At 35.7% G+C, this 17,247-nt stretch overlaps 1 protein-coding gene across 1 annotated transcript in view; it reads right to left on the bottom strand.

Moving 5' to 3' along the window:
* The window catches only part of LOC127879762 (beta-1,3-galactosyltransferase 1-like), a 34,415-nt gene extending 29,651 nt beyond the window's left edge, over window positions 1-4,764 (bottom strand). Inside the window, exon 1 of the mRNA XM_052426811.1 lies at window positions 4,465-4,764. The gene's annotated coding sequence lies outside the window, so the exon portion shown is untranslated. The remainder of the gene's footprint in view (window positions 1-4,464) is intronic.
* Window positions 4,765-17,247: the final 12,483 nt, after the last annotated feature.

The raw sequence follows: 17,247 nt of genomic DNA, 5'->3' as shown, positions 1-17,247 counted from the left end.
TTTGAATAAAAACGAAAAACACAACCCGATACATATTACACCTTGCAACAATTTGTTGGCATTTTTTTAATTTAAGTATAAACATAAAGTGAAAAGAAATATTTTTGTTTATAACATAAAGGTATCAATATAGTTATTGTAGTCGTATGAAATTAAACGGGACTATTTAACAAGAGCTGTCAGAAGACAGCGCGCTCGACTATTCGATTGCTTGACAGTATAACGTAAGCCATCATGGAGAGGGGGATTCTGGGGTGGGGCATAGGGGAAGGTTTGGGTGGAGTGCATTGCGGTATGTCAGGTAAGTGTTGTTTTGTCAAAGTATGAATCAAATGTGATCATAAATAAATAAAAAATGGCAATTTAAGCAAAATGTTCAATTATCTAAGTATAAAAGGGGCCATAATTCTGTCAAAATGCTTGATACAGTTCTCTGCTATTGTTTATAGATTGGGTTATGTTGGTAAAAAAGCATGCAAAATATAAAAGCAATATGTCAAAGGACATAGGAAATATTTGGGGTGGTACGCAAACTTTAACATTTGCACGCTAACGCTAACGGGAACACTAACGCCGACGCCGGGGTGAGTAGGATAGCTCCACTATATATATTTCATATATAATAGTCGAGCTAACAATTTTCGAATTTTGAAAAAATAGCTATTACATTAAATCTACCATACACAATTTTAGACCTATCTACCACACACATTTATTCAAAACGTAAATGCGATGGACAAATTATTGCGGTCAGTACAGTGACTTTAATCTAGACAAGGCAAAGTAACATACAAACACGGTGGTCATAACTCAGCCGCCGGCCCGCAAAACAAATATTTAGATTGTGTCTGACATCCGCCTTCATACGTCCAGAATTGGATTAACCCGATTGTTACAAGATCAGATTTGCGATAAATGTGGTTAGCCGAGGATATAGACTGACTGGTGAGTCAGTACCCCCTGAGCTTTATTTGTCAGAACTTTTCCTAACGAAGCGTTGCTAGGCGGAAATTTGAACGAACAATAAATGACCGATTTCTTATTATATGCACCGTGCTCTGTGATTTAATGCATGTGCGTAAAGTGTCTATCCAGATTAGCCTGTGCGGACTGCACGGAACAACACTGTCCGCCCAAACTGGATTTTTGCTTAGAAGATAATTTTTCAACAGAAAATATTATAAAAGCGGAAAGTGTCGTCCCTGATTAGGCTGCGCAGGCTGCACAGGCAAATAAGGGACATCACTTTGCGCACATGCATTCAAGGGGCCTTTTCACAGATTTTTGAATGTATTAAAGTTTCTGATTTAATGCTTTATATTGATAGATTTAAACATTGGACCTAAACAATCTCCAGTAAAAAAACATCAAGAATACAATTAAAAAAGAAAAGAAAAACGTTGCCCTAAACTGGGCTCGAACCACTGACCCCTGGAGTCCTGGAGTAAAAAGTCTTCCACTAAGACCACTCGGCCATCGGTGCTCATGCTAATAGGTGATTTTTTTTTACTGTATATAAGTAATCCTCGTAGTTTCACAAAAAAAAACAAAACGAGAACAACAGAGCTTTCCAAATTATTCAATCGTTTTGCGTTGCAACGCTTTATAATTTCATGTTTTCAAATCGCCAAAATATGCATATAATGGATATATTAGAGCATGTTGAGTATTACTATATCCTCACAAATATCATAACTAAAAAGAAAATGTGCGAATCTAAAACAACTTTTTTTTTCATTTTGTCAATTTACCAAAACGTAAAAAGCCCCTTTAAACCCTCCACCCTGCAGAGCACGGCCAATATACCAAAGGTAGAAATTCTGAGTAAGCAGAGTGGAAGCAGATGGCTGGTACTTTTGATAATTATCCTCAACATAAAACAAAACATAAAGGTAATGTGGAACTTTGGCAGAATAAATTTTGCTTTATTTTAAATATTAATAAAATACAAAACAAAAACATATAAGATAATACAATAATAGATATATAAGATAAGTCAAGTACTGCAAATATCCCTCCATAGCATTCGTGTAAACATTAATATTCTAAAGACAATATTATACTGTTTTTAATCAAATGTTGGATTAGTTTAAATCCTAGTTTAAATAACATGCAATATATATAAACTATCATTATCAAAACTGTTAACATATAACTCTTATCACAAAGGCACATTAAGTAAGGGTAGCGTGGGTAGGTGAAAACGTACGTCCGCTACGAATATTACTAACTAACGACATTGCGATAAAAGAAGCAGACTACTCTCGATGTTAGTTAGAGGTCAGCTGGAAAGAGTGGCCTCCCTCAATCATCGTAAACAGTATGAAATTAAAAAGTTGATTAAATATTTCGGTTATTATAAACCAAAAAAACAAAACAAAATGTATTGTTTGTATTATGTTATTATATACGCTGTTTCATCTATTATAACTAATTTATTGCAAAAATTGGTTTAACCCCCCCTTTCTGGAACTGACTTCCTCTAAAGCACATTTTGGGACCAGACTTCCAAATGACAAACAGCTCTTTTCTATGTTAGAAGATTTTACATTTAAAGGGGCCTTTTCACAGATTTTGGCATATTTTGAAGTTTGTCATTAAATGCTTTATATTGATAAATGTAAACATTGGATCTTAAAAGCTCCAGTAAAAAAATCAAGAATACAATTTAAAAAAGGGAAAAAAAGTAGCTGGTACCAGGGCTCGAACCAGTGACCCCCGGAGTCCTGGAATTAGTCTGAAGTAAAAACGCATTTGTCCTCTCGGCTATTCCGCCGGGTATACACAGTTTAAGAATTATATACCTTATACAAGCAATCTTCGTAGTTTCGTAAATTTAAACGACAACAACAGAACTCTCCAAATTATTCAATCGTTTCGAGTTGCAACGCTTTATAATTTTTAGATTTTCAAATCGTCAAAAGATACATATAATGGCTATATTGGACTATGGTAAATGTTCAGTAATAGTGTTTCCTCACAAATATCATAACTAAAACGAAAATTTGCGAATCTGAAACAACTTTTTTCAATTTTGTCAATTTACCAAACCGTGAAAAGATCACTTTGATATCTGTTGGAATTAATTCTGCATTGGTGCTTATGTTTTGGAGGACAGTTTTCTTTAGAAATTAGAGCAATCATTTTTTATTAATTGTTTATAAATTGTTTATTAATTGTTATATATTTTTTATTATTATATGTTTTTTCACATACTTAACGCTAACATTTGATGTGCGTAATATACGGCATTTGACGGCATTATTTACCGCGCCGTGAATGTGAAATAATCGTGATTTTAGCTATATTTTACTGTACACGTGCGTCAATACTGTGTATTATAAAAGAAGATGATATCGGTAAATCCCATTTCTCGAACGTCACGTAAGTAGACAACAGATTTGTAAACGGTTTTCCTTCAAAAACTTTTTTATCCCGACGTTTACGATCTTGGAACAAAAAAAAAGAGTGACGCACAAACACCGTAGTGCCGAAAGGGCGTATTCATTAAAAAATAAATGCGAGTACACAGTGGCGTTCCGGGTGAATATATGCGCTACTCCTTCACGATTAACACAAAAAAACGACGCCATCTTGGAGGTAAGTTCCAACTAATCTCACTTGAACCCGGTAAGCTCCCGTATACGCATGTCCCCCTTGAATATGTAAACAAAATTAACAACAAGGCTAAATTTCCTTAACATCATGAAAAATACTCATATGAAACAGATAAATAAAATCTACAGAATCATGCATTTAAAGTAGAATGTCTGAAGATAAAAAATCGCTTGCTTTGACGGACGAAAAAAGTCAGTTATGAAGAAATGTTGGCATATAAGCTTCATTCTGGGGAAACTGGGCTTGATTAATGTACAAAAAAACGTCCAAGATTTGCCTGTGGAGTTCTGAAGTAAATTTCGCTTTAAATGTATTTTTAAGGGATGTCTTTTCTGGGCAAAAATCCAGTCTAGGAGGAAAGTGTCGTTTTTGATTAGCCTGTTCGGACTTCACAGGCTAATCTGGGTCGACACTTTACGCATATGCATTAAGCCCCGTTGCCCCGAACGAAGAACATTTATGCCCATTTGTATAGTCTCTTTAATCAGTGTTCGTCATTAAAAACAGAGTTAACGAATGATGTTGGTGATCGTTTCATTTTATTCTTGTGAACTTTGTCAATTATGTGTTACGTTCTTGAAGACTCCAGCAAAAATGAAAACACTGATTTTCATAAATACTACACACTTTTTGCATGTGAAATTCCAATCACGAAAGGTGTATACAAACATAACATATGACACAATTTACACGAACGATGTTATTATTTTGTTGAATATATACAAAAGATAATAAGTCAGGGCAGTTTTATTTGCTAACAAAATTTTCATTTATTTGAAGGGTTTGAAACATCATACCTAAATAGTTACGTCAAATAAACAAGCAATTATAAATGTGCATACATACTCGTCAGGACTGGAGGTCTCAGAACGTCACTCACAAAACGGTTAAATTGCAAGCAGACGACGTCTCTCACAGTACTTTTACAGACCTCTAAATACATATGTCGCCTGTTGTTTGAAATCGAATAAACTGTAACGTCGCTGTGAGAAAACTTGACTTTATTCATGTGCACGCAGTGTTATCCCAGATTAGCATGTGCAGTCAGCACACATGTAGTAGAACCAGTTGCCGAAAATGCGGCTCACTTTTATATTTAAATAACACGCAAAAGGCATCCAGATGCTCACTGTCACTTCTCACATGCAGACACCAGACGATGCGTGACTCCGTAATCAAATGTTAGGCGTAACATCTCACGACGCATAGCGAGGGAGATCGATTCCGTATAGGGACATTGTCTTATCGGTAGAGTGGGTTACTATGGCAACTCGAGAATGTGTGTCCCGAGTGTTTCAGGACGTGCTCATATTGGAACTATTAGAAAAATTGACGGAACATTTATTCTAGTTGGCTACATGCAAGCTATCTTTTTATTGCATCGTGAGCCTTGTTCTGGGAAACCAGGGCATGTGCGTAAAGAGTCGTTCAGATTAGCCAGTGCAGTCCGCACAGGCTAATCAGGAACGACACATTCTAAATTTATGAAATTTGTGTAGGATCTTTGTTCTAAAGTAAAGTTAAGGTGGAAAGTGTCGTCCCTGATTAGTTTCAGCAGCCTTCACTGGCTTATATGGGGCAACCCTTAACGCACATGAAGTTAACAACAGCTCTCCCAGAACGAGGTGAATATTTTCTTGTGCTTAGTTATCTGTACCGAATGTGTCTGAATTAAATGTGGTTTCAGTTGTCGAGCTCCTGTAAAAGTTTTTTGTGTTGTTAATGCATGAACGTAAAGCGTTGTCTCAGATGGGCACGTGCAGTCCGTATAGGCTTATCAGGGAAGCTATTTTGATCATGGACTGAATTTCTCTTAGAAAGAACTTCTTTTACATGCAAAGTTCCATAAAAGCGGAAAGAGTCGTCCCAGATAAACATGTGCTTTACGCCATGCATTAAGAGTCGTCCCAGATAAACATGTGCTTTACGCCATGAATTAAGCCCAATTTTCCCAGGAAGACGCTTATTAAAGCCTTCCTCAACTTGACTCCAATTAATTGATTGCTAAGAGACATTATCTGAGTTATAATTTTATAAAAAATAAAAAATGATAATTTTTAATTTCTAACTTTAGTAAAACACGGTATAAATTTCAACAAAGCAAGAATTTGAACAATACATTATTTGATAAAGGAATAACTCCTTTAAATGTCTCTTAACATAATTATTTGTTACAAGGTTTCCAACCTTAAACAAGAGAATCCGGCTGTAGAAACCGCTGGGCGAAGAGTAATTGGACTACGTTATATCGATTCGATAAATCTACATTTTTAAACGTTCAATAATTTGACTAGCTCTGGAATGCCCCGGTCCAATTTAAAAAACGTATGGATACGGAAGTCCCGGATCAAGATCCATTGATTCGGGACAATCCCTTTACTTTTGGGCTTTGTTTACGTTGACGGTCTTTAAAAGACCATCGCCCCGGTGACAACACTTCATCCAAACGGACCAACCAGTTCCAACACGGACAAACACTAAAGCATCACGCAATCAACACGTCGCCGACACGGACTAAAGCATCACGCAATCAACACGTCGCCGACACGGACTAAAGCATCACGCAATCAACACGTCGCCGACACGGACTAAAGCATCACGCAATCAACACGTCGCCGACACGGACTAAAGCATCACGCAATCAACACGTCGCCGACACGGACTAAAGCATCACGCAATCAACACGTCGCCGACACGGACTAAAGCATCACGCAATCAACACGTCGCCGACACGGACTAAAGCATCACGCAATCAACACGTCGCCGACACGGACTAAAGCATCACGCAATCAACACGTCGCCGACACGGACTGTCCCTGCAGAGCTACGTTCTATAACGGACAAACATGGCAGAGGCACGTATAGACCCGGATAAACACGGACCAACGCGGCATCTACACGAACCATCCGGATCTTTACAACAACGACACGGACAAACACGGCAGCGATACGGACAAAACACGACCTACCGCGGACGGACAGTAACTTGTATAAACTCAGGTTGATTTTCGGTGATTCCATCATTCGGCAATCGGATATCGAAGATGGAACTCGAATTCTCTCTTTTTTGCGCATTAAAACGATTATTATTTTTTTATATCACGCTTTATTGCATAGCATTTTCAATTTATTATTATAATACAGCACGTAGTATTGCGCATATTAGTATCGAATGATATTCACGTTTTATATTTCATAAAATATAAGTTCACACAACGTTTTATATTATTATAACCTTACTAGCTGAAAAAAGCTTGGTGATGTGCTTTTACTTATCTGGCGTTTCAGGACAGGGAATTAATTTCAGCAGACTTACTGATAAGTTTGCAGATGGCGTTGTGTGCGACTCGGAAGCCATAATCATAAATGGTATATGTCACCTGATGCTAGATATCGCAATGGTATTGCAAACGTAATGCCAGCTGTCAGAGGCGTCTTGTAGTTTGACTTCTTCGGCCTGATTCTGTCCCCTACACGTGTCAGGATTGCTTTATATATCCCATGCGCAGAAAATTAAAGAAGCCATTGCCGTCGACGTTTTTTAAGTTCGTCCAACAACCGTGCGTTTTGACCTAGGCCTTACTCCTAGCGAGCCATTTTCTCACCAACATGGTTTTCCTTTTCATTCTATTCATGATAAATCTTTCTCGCGACCTATTTCTCCGTCGTTGCTTCGCTCTAGCTAGCAGGAGACTGTTTTATACCTGAGTTTTTTAACAGTAGCAGCTGACATATCATCAGCACCATCTTGACCTGTTAACCATGAAAACATGTAAATAATGTCGCAAAATACTTACTAAACACTTCAGTAACGGCGCTACAACGAAAAAACATACTAGTACCTTGTGCAGTTTTTTATAAGCAGCCGCTCCAAATTACATAACTGCACGTCGCCATCTTGACTATCACGTGATAATCCACTCTGTAAAGGCTCATTTGGTAATCCGTTATCGAAATGATGAACATTTCAGCTTGTACTTTCACCCCCGATTATAGTCCATTTTAGATGGTACATTTTTAGGTCAAAGATTTTACCTTTCCTAGATTTTCTTAAACTGTGTTTATTTCATTCTATGACCCTTAAGGTCCAATAATTTTATTAAGCTCAAATTTTCATGTCAATAATTTGGCGGTCATCTTGGATTTCAAAATGGCCGCCATGAAAAATGGTAGCACGGCAGAAATCTTCTCCTAACTTGGACATGAATGGGTATAAAATGACCATAAAGGCTTCAAAATATTCGTTAGACATCCTACATTATTTTTATAAATGACCCATTTAAATGTACTCATTTGCATATTAATGAATATAAAAATGATTGAAAAATCATAACATTTTAAAGGAAAAAACCCATCGAAGATATTTTTCAAGCTTATTTTTGATAATTTGGAGGGTCAGATACTATTGAAATTAAAGAAACTAGACTAACACATCTAGATAGATGTGTACTGGGCATAAGTTACATCTCATTATACAAGGTATAATACAAAGCAGACTGGGATCGAGGTGCGGATAATGGCTTTGGCTTACTGCATAATAAATCATGATAAATTCCTCATGGTTTTATTATCCCTACTTTGATTTTGAATATATATCCATTTTAAGAATGTATATTAAAGGAGATGTCAAAATGCATTATTCTTCCATCAAAACAATGCCATAACATATTTAAGAAGTATTTGTATGAATAAAATTGGGACACGATGAGTCAAAGGCTAAAAGAACGCTCAAAGAAAGGTAAGTCTTTACTTCAGTTCCTTTTAATTTTGTTAAATTTATTTCTAAAACATGCTCTCTAATTAGATCTATATCCATTGGTAGTAATTTTGTTGAATATAAGTTTCTTCCCTTTTAGCTATCACACAATAAATAAACTACATAGTTGTTTCCCTTTGTTATATTCCGCCTTTACAGTTGACAAAATAATTACAGACAGCATTTTGTTTTTCTCATTAACATCATTCCAGGATAATTAATTGGATTGATTTTATGTTATTCTCCTTAATAACACTTTGCAAAGCATGTATTTAACATTTTATGATATTGTTTTCTTTGTAAATGCATCATGGCCAAAAAATTTAAGTGTAGTAGTGGTAGGATGGGTATCTGTATCTGTACTAGGATATTTGATCTTTCCTCGCTGTATTAATATTCAAATTCAACCGTACATTTTTTATATAGTACTTAATTTATTAAACAAGAATACAATGTGTCAATGTATCTAAGATTAAAAATATTCTATGTTTATGTAAGAGAATAATGATGGATTATCCACCACCGGATAAACGTGCCAGAACTGATTACTCATCATGCCTCGTTTGCCAGATTGACAATGGAGATAAACTGATACAACCAGAACTGAACAACAATCCCAGTATGGAGGGCATACAACTCATTGATAACATCTCGAGACTTAACAAAAGTATCAATGACAAGGGACATGTATTACGCATCATTAACTCTAGTGCAAGTGATTGATAAACCTTAGTGACTGTTCTAGAGAACTTGTATGACCTTAATAAGATAGCATGCCCTGATTCAGGCAAAGAAATAGTAACGTTTGATATGGATCTGTAAAGGAGAGCATTAAAACTAGAATACATTGATTCCCAACATTATGGTGGAAAATGGTGGTTGGCCCCTGGGCCATTCCACACAAGTTTGGGACTGTGCATTGTCTTGGGAAGAATATAGAAAACAGTGGTATCGATGATCCGTGGGTGAAGAGTGGGCTCTATAGTGATGTGGTTTGTAATCAAATCATCAACGGAAGCCACTATAACGGGGCTATGGAAGCCCATGGAACACTTCAAGTATTTACAGACCTGTGGCAAAAGAGTATATGATGCATTAATTGCAAACTTCAGCTATATTAAGTGTGTTTTGCAGTCTGGTTCACATGAAGAAATAGAGAAACCTCACCAAGATCTGAACATAACAATTGAATTCATTAACCTAGAAAAGCAGTTGGCAGATTTTGATAAAGAAAATGAACATCATCCTATGTATGCTTACTACAGAGGTTACATTCGCGATGAGATGACATTATTAGCATTTCAAAAGTCCATTAAAGATAAACAACTGTTTCTGTATTTAGCATTATTAGAACGGCTTAGCACGTTCTTCTTCGCTTTTAACCGTTTAGATTATGCACAGAAGATAATTGAATTTGTTTACTAGGTCGTACAAATTGGAGGAAAAAGAGCCAGAGATATTGATCAGCCTACTGAGTGGAGACTTTGCATACAGCTCCCGGAATACAATTTCATTTACCTCTATAGGACTGGATCAGGCACAGAAAAGGAAAATTAAGGGTGATGGTGGTATATCAAGAATCACAACTAAGCCTATCACATTGCTCGAATACTGTCAGGCTGCACCAGAGTTGGCACAGATTTCAGAAGAAACAGACACCATGATTGGCAATACAGCTACATCCTCCAAAAAGCATCACCAGTTCAATACGTCGGATGAAACAAGGCAAGATAATAATGCAGAAAAGTTGAAAAAAGAACTTAATGACTGAAATCCATTCAAAGAAAAGGGTGATTATCTATTCAATATTGTTTCAAAGAAATGTCTAAGCAATGAAGCCAAACAAAATATAATTGAATCTGAGAACAGTGGACACAAGGCAAGAGATGAGTTTGTCAAGAATCGAATCAATGGTGAAACAACCATGTGGGACAAGATGACCAAAGTAAAGGTTCACAGTTGAAATGAATTAAACAAAAGGAAGAAAGATAAGGACACGTCACAACAACAACTAAACAAAACAACTGCATTATTGTCAAGAATGCTGATAATTTCCAAGTCTGATAGACAGCTTGACATAAAATATACAGTTTCAAACTGCGAACTACTCTCAGTTAATAAGACACTTATGAAAGGCGATGGGTCTTTGAAGACATGCCATAACAAACGTGAATTTAAAAAAGCGCTAAAAGAATATGATATAGACGTGATTGATGTCCAATCAATAACAATTGAAAGAGATGATAGCAGACAGCTAATTGTTGATAGAATGGCAGTGGTACAGTAAGTTGTTAATGGGTGTAACAAAAGTGTTAACACAACTTGTGAAGTAATGTCTGAAATATTCGTTTCTTCCATTGACAATATTGCTAAAAAGAACTTTTGCACACGTGTTACTTTCGACAATTATGCAAAACCTCATAGTTTAAAAGACACATTAAGGTATGACGCCAATGAAACTAGTGACAAAATTGTTGACGACGAAACAGCTATTGACAGCATATTGTCCAGTAAAAAAACAAAATATAGATTAACACTGTACTTGGCTGAAAAACTGTTATACAATTCCAATGAAAGAATAGTGAAAGTAACAAGGGAAGGTGTTCGGGCAAACAATAATGAAGTTAATCAAACCACATCAGTGAGTACACAGGAAGAGGCAGACACACTCATGATCATTCATGCTGTAGAAATTGTACAAACTGGATTTTCTGTTGATTTCTTCAGCCAAGACACAGATTGGTTGGTTCTTTTACTGAGAAGACATGATATATTAGGGGCATTACCAAGGATGTTGACTGGCCATAAGGACTTGAGGAGATTAATTTAATTTAACCAACATATACACTGCAATAGGTGAAAAGAAAGCGAAAGCATTACCAGCTATGCATACACTCACCGGTTCAAATACAACACGTCAAATCAACGGAGTAGGCAAGAAAACTGCACTAAAATGTCTTTTGGCTTGTTCTGATGAAGCTCTCGATGTAACAGCTCGACTCGGAGAGGGTGATCTACCATCACCTGATGTAGTGAATGAATGTATGAGGTACTTGTGCTCTTTTATCAGTCCAAACTTGAGTCCTGGTGAAATACTCTGGAAAACATTTATGGGCTTATCATATGTTACAGGTATTGATAAAATTCCACCAACATATGGAACTTGGTATCAACACATATTGCGGGCCCACTTGCAAGCTTATGTTTGGCTTCAGGATACAATTGTCGACCCAGTGTATTTATACCCATTGAAGTGTGGTTGGGAAGTGTCTGATAATAAAGTGCGGCCTGTTTTGTCTTTTGATTCTATTGCTGCAACTGACACCTTAGCACAGCTAGTAAAATGTAGCTGTGGTATCAACAAATGTGCAAGAAGGTGCACGTGTCGACAAAACAATGATACATGTAATGAGCTGTGTAAATGTACTGGTAATGAGGACTGCTTAAACACACATGCAATATTGGAGGAAGAGGAAGACATTTAAATTCCTAATGTGAATTTTCAAATTGGTTCAATGTTTGTTCCACTTTGATCTATAGATGAAAACTAGTGTGCACAAAATCATAAAGATCTCATGACTCGTTATCAATACCATACATTTAAAGGGTTTCAGTTATGTTTAGAAAGTAGGGGGTTATGATTAAGATATAGAAATTACTAGTAGACTGAACGTCTTATTAATTAAGTTATTAACCAATTTGTGTCTTACCTTCCACAGTATTAACCAAACATTATTGGATCATAAATCGCAAGTGAACACTCGTTTATCTATATATTATACTTTCCATATTATTTCGCCTTTCTGTTTATATAATTTATGAGTAATTGACAGGTGCCTAATGTGCCAAAAGATTACCCGCCGCCACCCGATAACAGTTTCTTTAACGCACTTTTCAATTGTGGGTAAAACAGACGTCTTCCGTTTTTCTTGGGCTGAAATATTCCAGTGCCTAGTTCTTGAAAAACTTGGTATAATGCATGTACATTTATTATCGTCCCAAATTAAAGTGTGCAGTCCGCACAGGCTAATCAGGGACGACACGTTCCGCCTAGACTGGATTTCGTTTAATGGTCCCTAATTAACCTGTGCGGACTGCTCAGACTAATCTGGGACGACGCTTTTTGCACATGTCCAGTTTTCACAAAGAGGGGTTTATATTAAATTGTGTTCAATTGTTTAGACTGGTGCATTATGTATACGTCTTGCTAGTTATTTTACTGATGAGCTTATATTCATCAAATATCACGAACATTACATATAGGTAGTCTTAATATTGCAAACAATACATGAAGGTTTTTATATAAATATTTTAACCTCTAAACATGTATGTATGTGCCACGAGAAAATAATGTTGCAGGCAGTTGAATACGACCTTAGTAAAACGTTTATTGTATAATCTCTCCGCCTAGACTGGATTTCATGTAAAAATACTTCCCTTAAACAGAAATTTCCATACAAGCGCGAAGAGTTCAAAATGCAAGGTAATTAGCAGGCATTGAAATCCGTTGTTTTGTTGAACTGTTTGTAAGCGTAAGATGAAAGCGTCTCGTCTAAAGATGTTCATTATTCTTGAAATTCCACTGATTTCAGTATTTGATAATCGTGTAAGTAATACTTAATTCAAGCTATGTCTAAATGGCAGTCCCGGATTACACATGAGGCAAGGTAGGTAAATGCCTATGGGCCCCGCGACTTTTATGGGCACCATGAGACCGTGACGAAAGATTTTGAACTTACTTTCTCGGCCTAATAACTTCGTAAAACCAATTATTTTATATCAATGGTATGTGGCTTGGCACTGGTAGGCTTATTAACACGAGTCAAATTGACTGAGCGCCGGTGTTCTAGTAGGTACTAAGCCGACTTGTGGCCTGTGACGGTTGCCCCAAACACTGTGTCGCCTATGGGCCTCTACGCCGCTAAACGGGCACTGCTAAATGGTTACTTATATGGATCAAACCATTTTTGATAAGTTAAGTCTTGTCAATATTTAGATATCGTATGATTACATGCGATATCAAGTTGTTAACAATGTTAAACCTGTCCTGGATGATTGATTAAACCAAAGCCATCCGAAATAAAGTGTATCAAATCAGCCTTTGATATACTGCGAAAACACTAGAAATATCCGACACATTTATCTTAGACGTCAGTTTGGATAATATCCAAATATAATGCTGAATGAAAAATAAGCCTCGCTCTGGGAAAATGGGGCATAATGCTTAATTCTAAAATCAGGTTTGAAATCATTAATTTGACGAATTCCTTTGACCTCAGCTGTTCATTAGTGTTCACGATGTCATGTATACTACGGTCTTCATTTTCCCTTATTGTACACGTAATATATTAAAAATATATTTCAGATGTAGAATCTCAAGTGAATAAAAAACCTTCATTGGTTCGATCTAAAACGTAAGACTGTCGACGTACCTCTAATCAAATGATATATTTCTTGAAGGTATCCTTCTTTTTCTCTGGGGATCTGAGCTAAATCACATGCGCTTGCAAACAAATAACGATTGGTGATCTGGAGTGTCGCGCTTGGATGTTGAGCTATATCAGCATTCGCGTTCACTAAAATTAACCCATACAAACTTTGTCCAAAGCCTGCTTTGAAGGGATCTTTTCACGGTTTGGTAAATTGACAAAATTGAAAATAGTTCTTTCAGATTCGCAAATGTTCGGTTTAGTTATGATATTTGTGAGGAAACAGTATTTCTGAACATTTGCCATGGTCTAATATAGCCATTATATGCATCTTTTGACGATTTAAAAACCTAAAAACTATAAAGCGTTGCAACGCGAAACGATTGAATAATTTGGAGAGTTCTGTTGTTGTCGTTTAAATTTGTGAAACTACGAAGATTGCTTATATAACGTATAAAATACGCATCCTATGTATACTTGGCAGGATAGCTCAGTTGTCAAATGCGTTTTTACTTCAGGATTCCGGGGGTCACTGGTTCGAACCCTGCTTCGTGCTACTTTTTTTTTACTTTTTTAAATTTAATTTTTGATTTTTTACTGGAGCTTTTAAAATTTAATGTTTACATTTATCAACATAAAGCATTTAAGGACAAACTTCAAAACATGCAAAAATCTGTGAAAAGGCCCCTTTAACATACTGAAAATAAGAAATAATACTCTATTCAGTAGATCTTTTAACTGAATCACATATTTAAATCTATTTTCTGCATGTAATGTGTTTAATAATAATGATAAGTTTTATGATATGTCTTAAAAAAATTGAAAATCTGTGCTGTTCATATCTGACTGGGGAGAATAAAAGATTATCATTTATTATTTTATACGTTTTTTTACCGGAAAAATGGTTGAACATCTACTTGAAAAAATGCCTACCTCGACTACCATTTTAGACAAATACCTAAATGTCTTGATTAGAAGAAATTAATCAAGTTTTTAATACGTAAATAAATAAGTATAGTTTTACATTGAACATAATAATTATTTAACCTTAAACAGATACATTTTAGTTTGTTAAGTGTTATAAATTATGTTATGTTGTATTTTATGCAAGTTTTAATGAGATTGTAATATATAGTCTCTTATAATTCGTTAAGAATGGCCACATTCATACATGCTATGCATCTGTGATTGCAATAATTGTTATGGTGAATTGTGGATGACTCTTGAATAAACTAATAAACCTTTCTGATAATCAGTGATTGGTTGAGCTGTTTATTGTTGAGCGGTGTGCCAACTTTACAGATTCGTAGTGAATACGGCCACAGTTTCATTTACGATAAATAGAAACTCGAAAGCGTGTTCCGGAAAACAAGCTTTAGCTGCCTGGCATAACTCTTCAGTATACAATTTTCAACTTTATTTTATTTGTCTCCCGTTGATCATGTACCGTACAATTTACAATACAATATTATGAATTAAGTTGTGAAATCGAATTCATTTACCATGTTTTTACCGGTATATTATATGTACGTAAACAAATAATATAAAGCTTCATGTTTAATTGTGTGTTTTTTTTCCCTTTTTCTCAATTGTAAATACTTAAGATGCAATTTTCTATTATAGCTTCTTGTTTGAAGTAACATATGTTCGTCTGTGCTGGTCGCATGATGCTTTCGGTTGTCAACCTGTTTGTCATTAAGTCGAATATCGAACTTTGCGTTCAATTTATATTCATGTCTTTAATGAATCATATGGTGTGGGAATGTTTTTTTTCAATTCGTTGTACCTAAAAAATATGGATTATGTTTACACAACATGGATCCGTATAATGTTTCCGCAACATGAATCCGTATAATGTTTCCACAATATGGATCCGTACAAGGTTTACACAATATGGATCCGTATAAGGTTTATACAATATGGATCCGTATAAGGTTTACACAACATGGATCCGTATAAGGTTTACACAATATGGATCCGTATAAGGTTTACACAATATGGATTCGTATGAGGTCTACACAACATGGATCCGTATAAGGTTTACACAACATGGATCCGTATAAGGTTTACACAACATGGATACGTATAAAAAAAATACTATCTTTTACTACCTTGTCCAATATGCTTAACCGATTCATGCTTGATGATGTTATGTGCACACATGCTTTTGTATATTTGCAATTATGTTCCATAACTTGTGTCAGGGGCCGGTGGCCTGTATATCACAATAAACCTTTGTTGTTGTTGTTGTTGTTATAAGGTTTACACAACGTGGATCCGTATTAGGTTTCCACAATATGGATCCGTATACGGTTTACATGACATGGATCTGTATAAGGTTTCCACAATATGGATCCGTATAAGGTTTACACAATATGGATCCGTATAAGGTTTACACAATATGGATCCGTATAAGGTTTACTCAATATGGATCCGTATAAGGTTTACACAACCTGGATCCGTATAAGGTTTACACAATATGGATCCGTATAAGTTTTACACAATATGGATCCGTATAAGGTTTAAACAATATGGATCCATATAAGGTTTAAACAATATGGATCCGTGTAAGGTTTAAAAAAAACGTATACGGTTTACATAACATGGATCTGTATTAGGTTTACACAACAAGGCTTCAACAACAAGTATCCGTATACGGTTAACACAACAGGAATCCGTACAAAGTTAACACAAGTAGGGTCCGTATTAAGTTCACACAACAGGGTACAGTCTTAGATTTATACTGACCAGAAGATCGGGATCAGTCGCAGGTATCATTATCTAGTGATTTTGGTGCGACGTAACAGCAGTGTGCAATGAAGAAATGCATTCATGATGATGTTCAGTTGAAGACTCACTGCGATATCAACACAAAATCATTTCCAATGAACTCTAAAATATATTTAAAAAAACGCTATACGGTCGAGGATCTTGGAAGGTAAAGAAATCAGAAATAAGCATATCTGTGGGCAATAGGTCGCCTTTATTTTTACAATAAGTTCGAGATGAGTTTTGCACCACGAACATGTCAAATATCAGGCTCAAACTTAATTTTAAATATAAAAATTACATATGGGTCTCTTTCTTGGAAAACGGGGTTTACTGCATATGATTTAAATATCGTTCCAGGGGCGGTATTCCAGATGCATCTTAAGTTAAAATTTATTTTTATCCTTAAATTGAGAATTTTTCTTAAGTGTTTCATTTCATACTGCAATAGGTATCGAAAATTACATCAAAATAACATCATTATGTCTATGTTATTTGAGGAATACCAAAAAACATGCATGTCTTTATTTAGTAAAGAAATACAAAACATTGTAATTTTGAACTTAAGTTAAAATATTTAAGAAATGATTTAAGATGTTTCTGGAATACGACCCCTGATAAGCATGTTCGGTCCGCATAGGTCAATAAGGAACGACAGTTTCTGCATAAACTCGA

Source organism: Dreissena polymorpha, chromosome 4 (genome assembly GCF_020536995.1).
Source record: "Dreissena polymorpha isolate Duluth1 chromosome 4, UMN_Dpol_1.0, whole genome shotgun sequence".
Lineage (NCBI taxonomy): Eukaryota > Metazoa > Mollusca > Bivalvia > Myida > Dreissenidae > Dreissena > Dreissena polymorpha.
The sequence above is the reverse complement of the archived record's forward strand: the minus strand, read 5'-3'. Positions and strand labels throughout refer to the sequence as shown.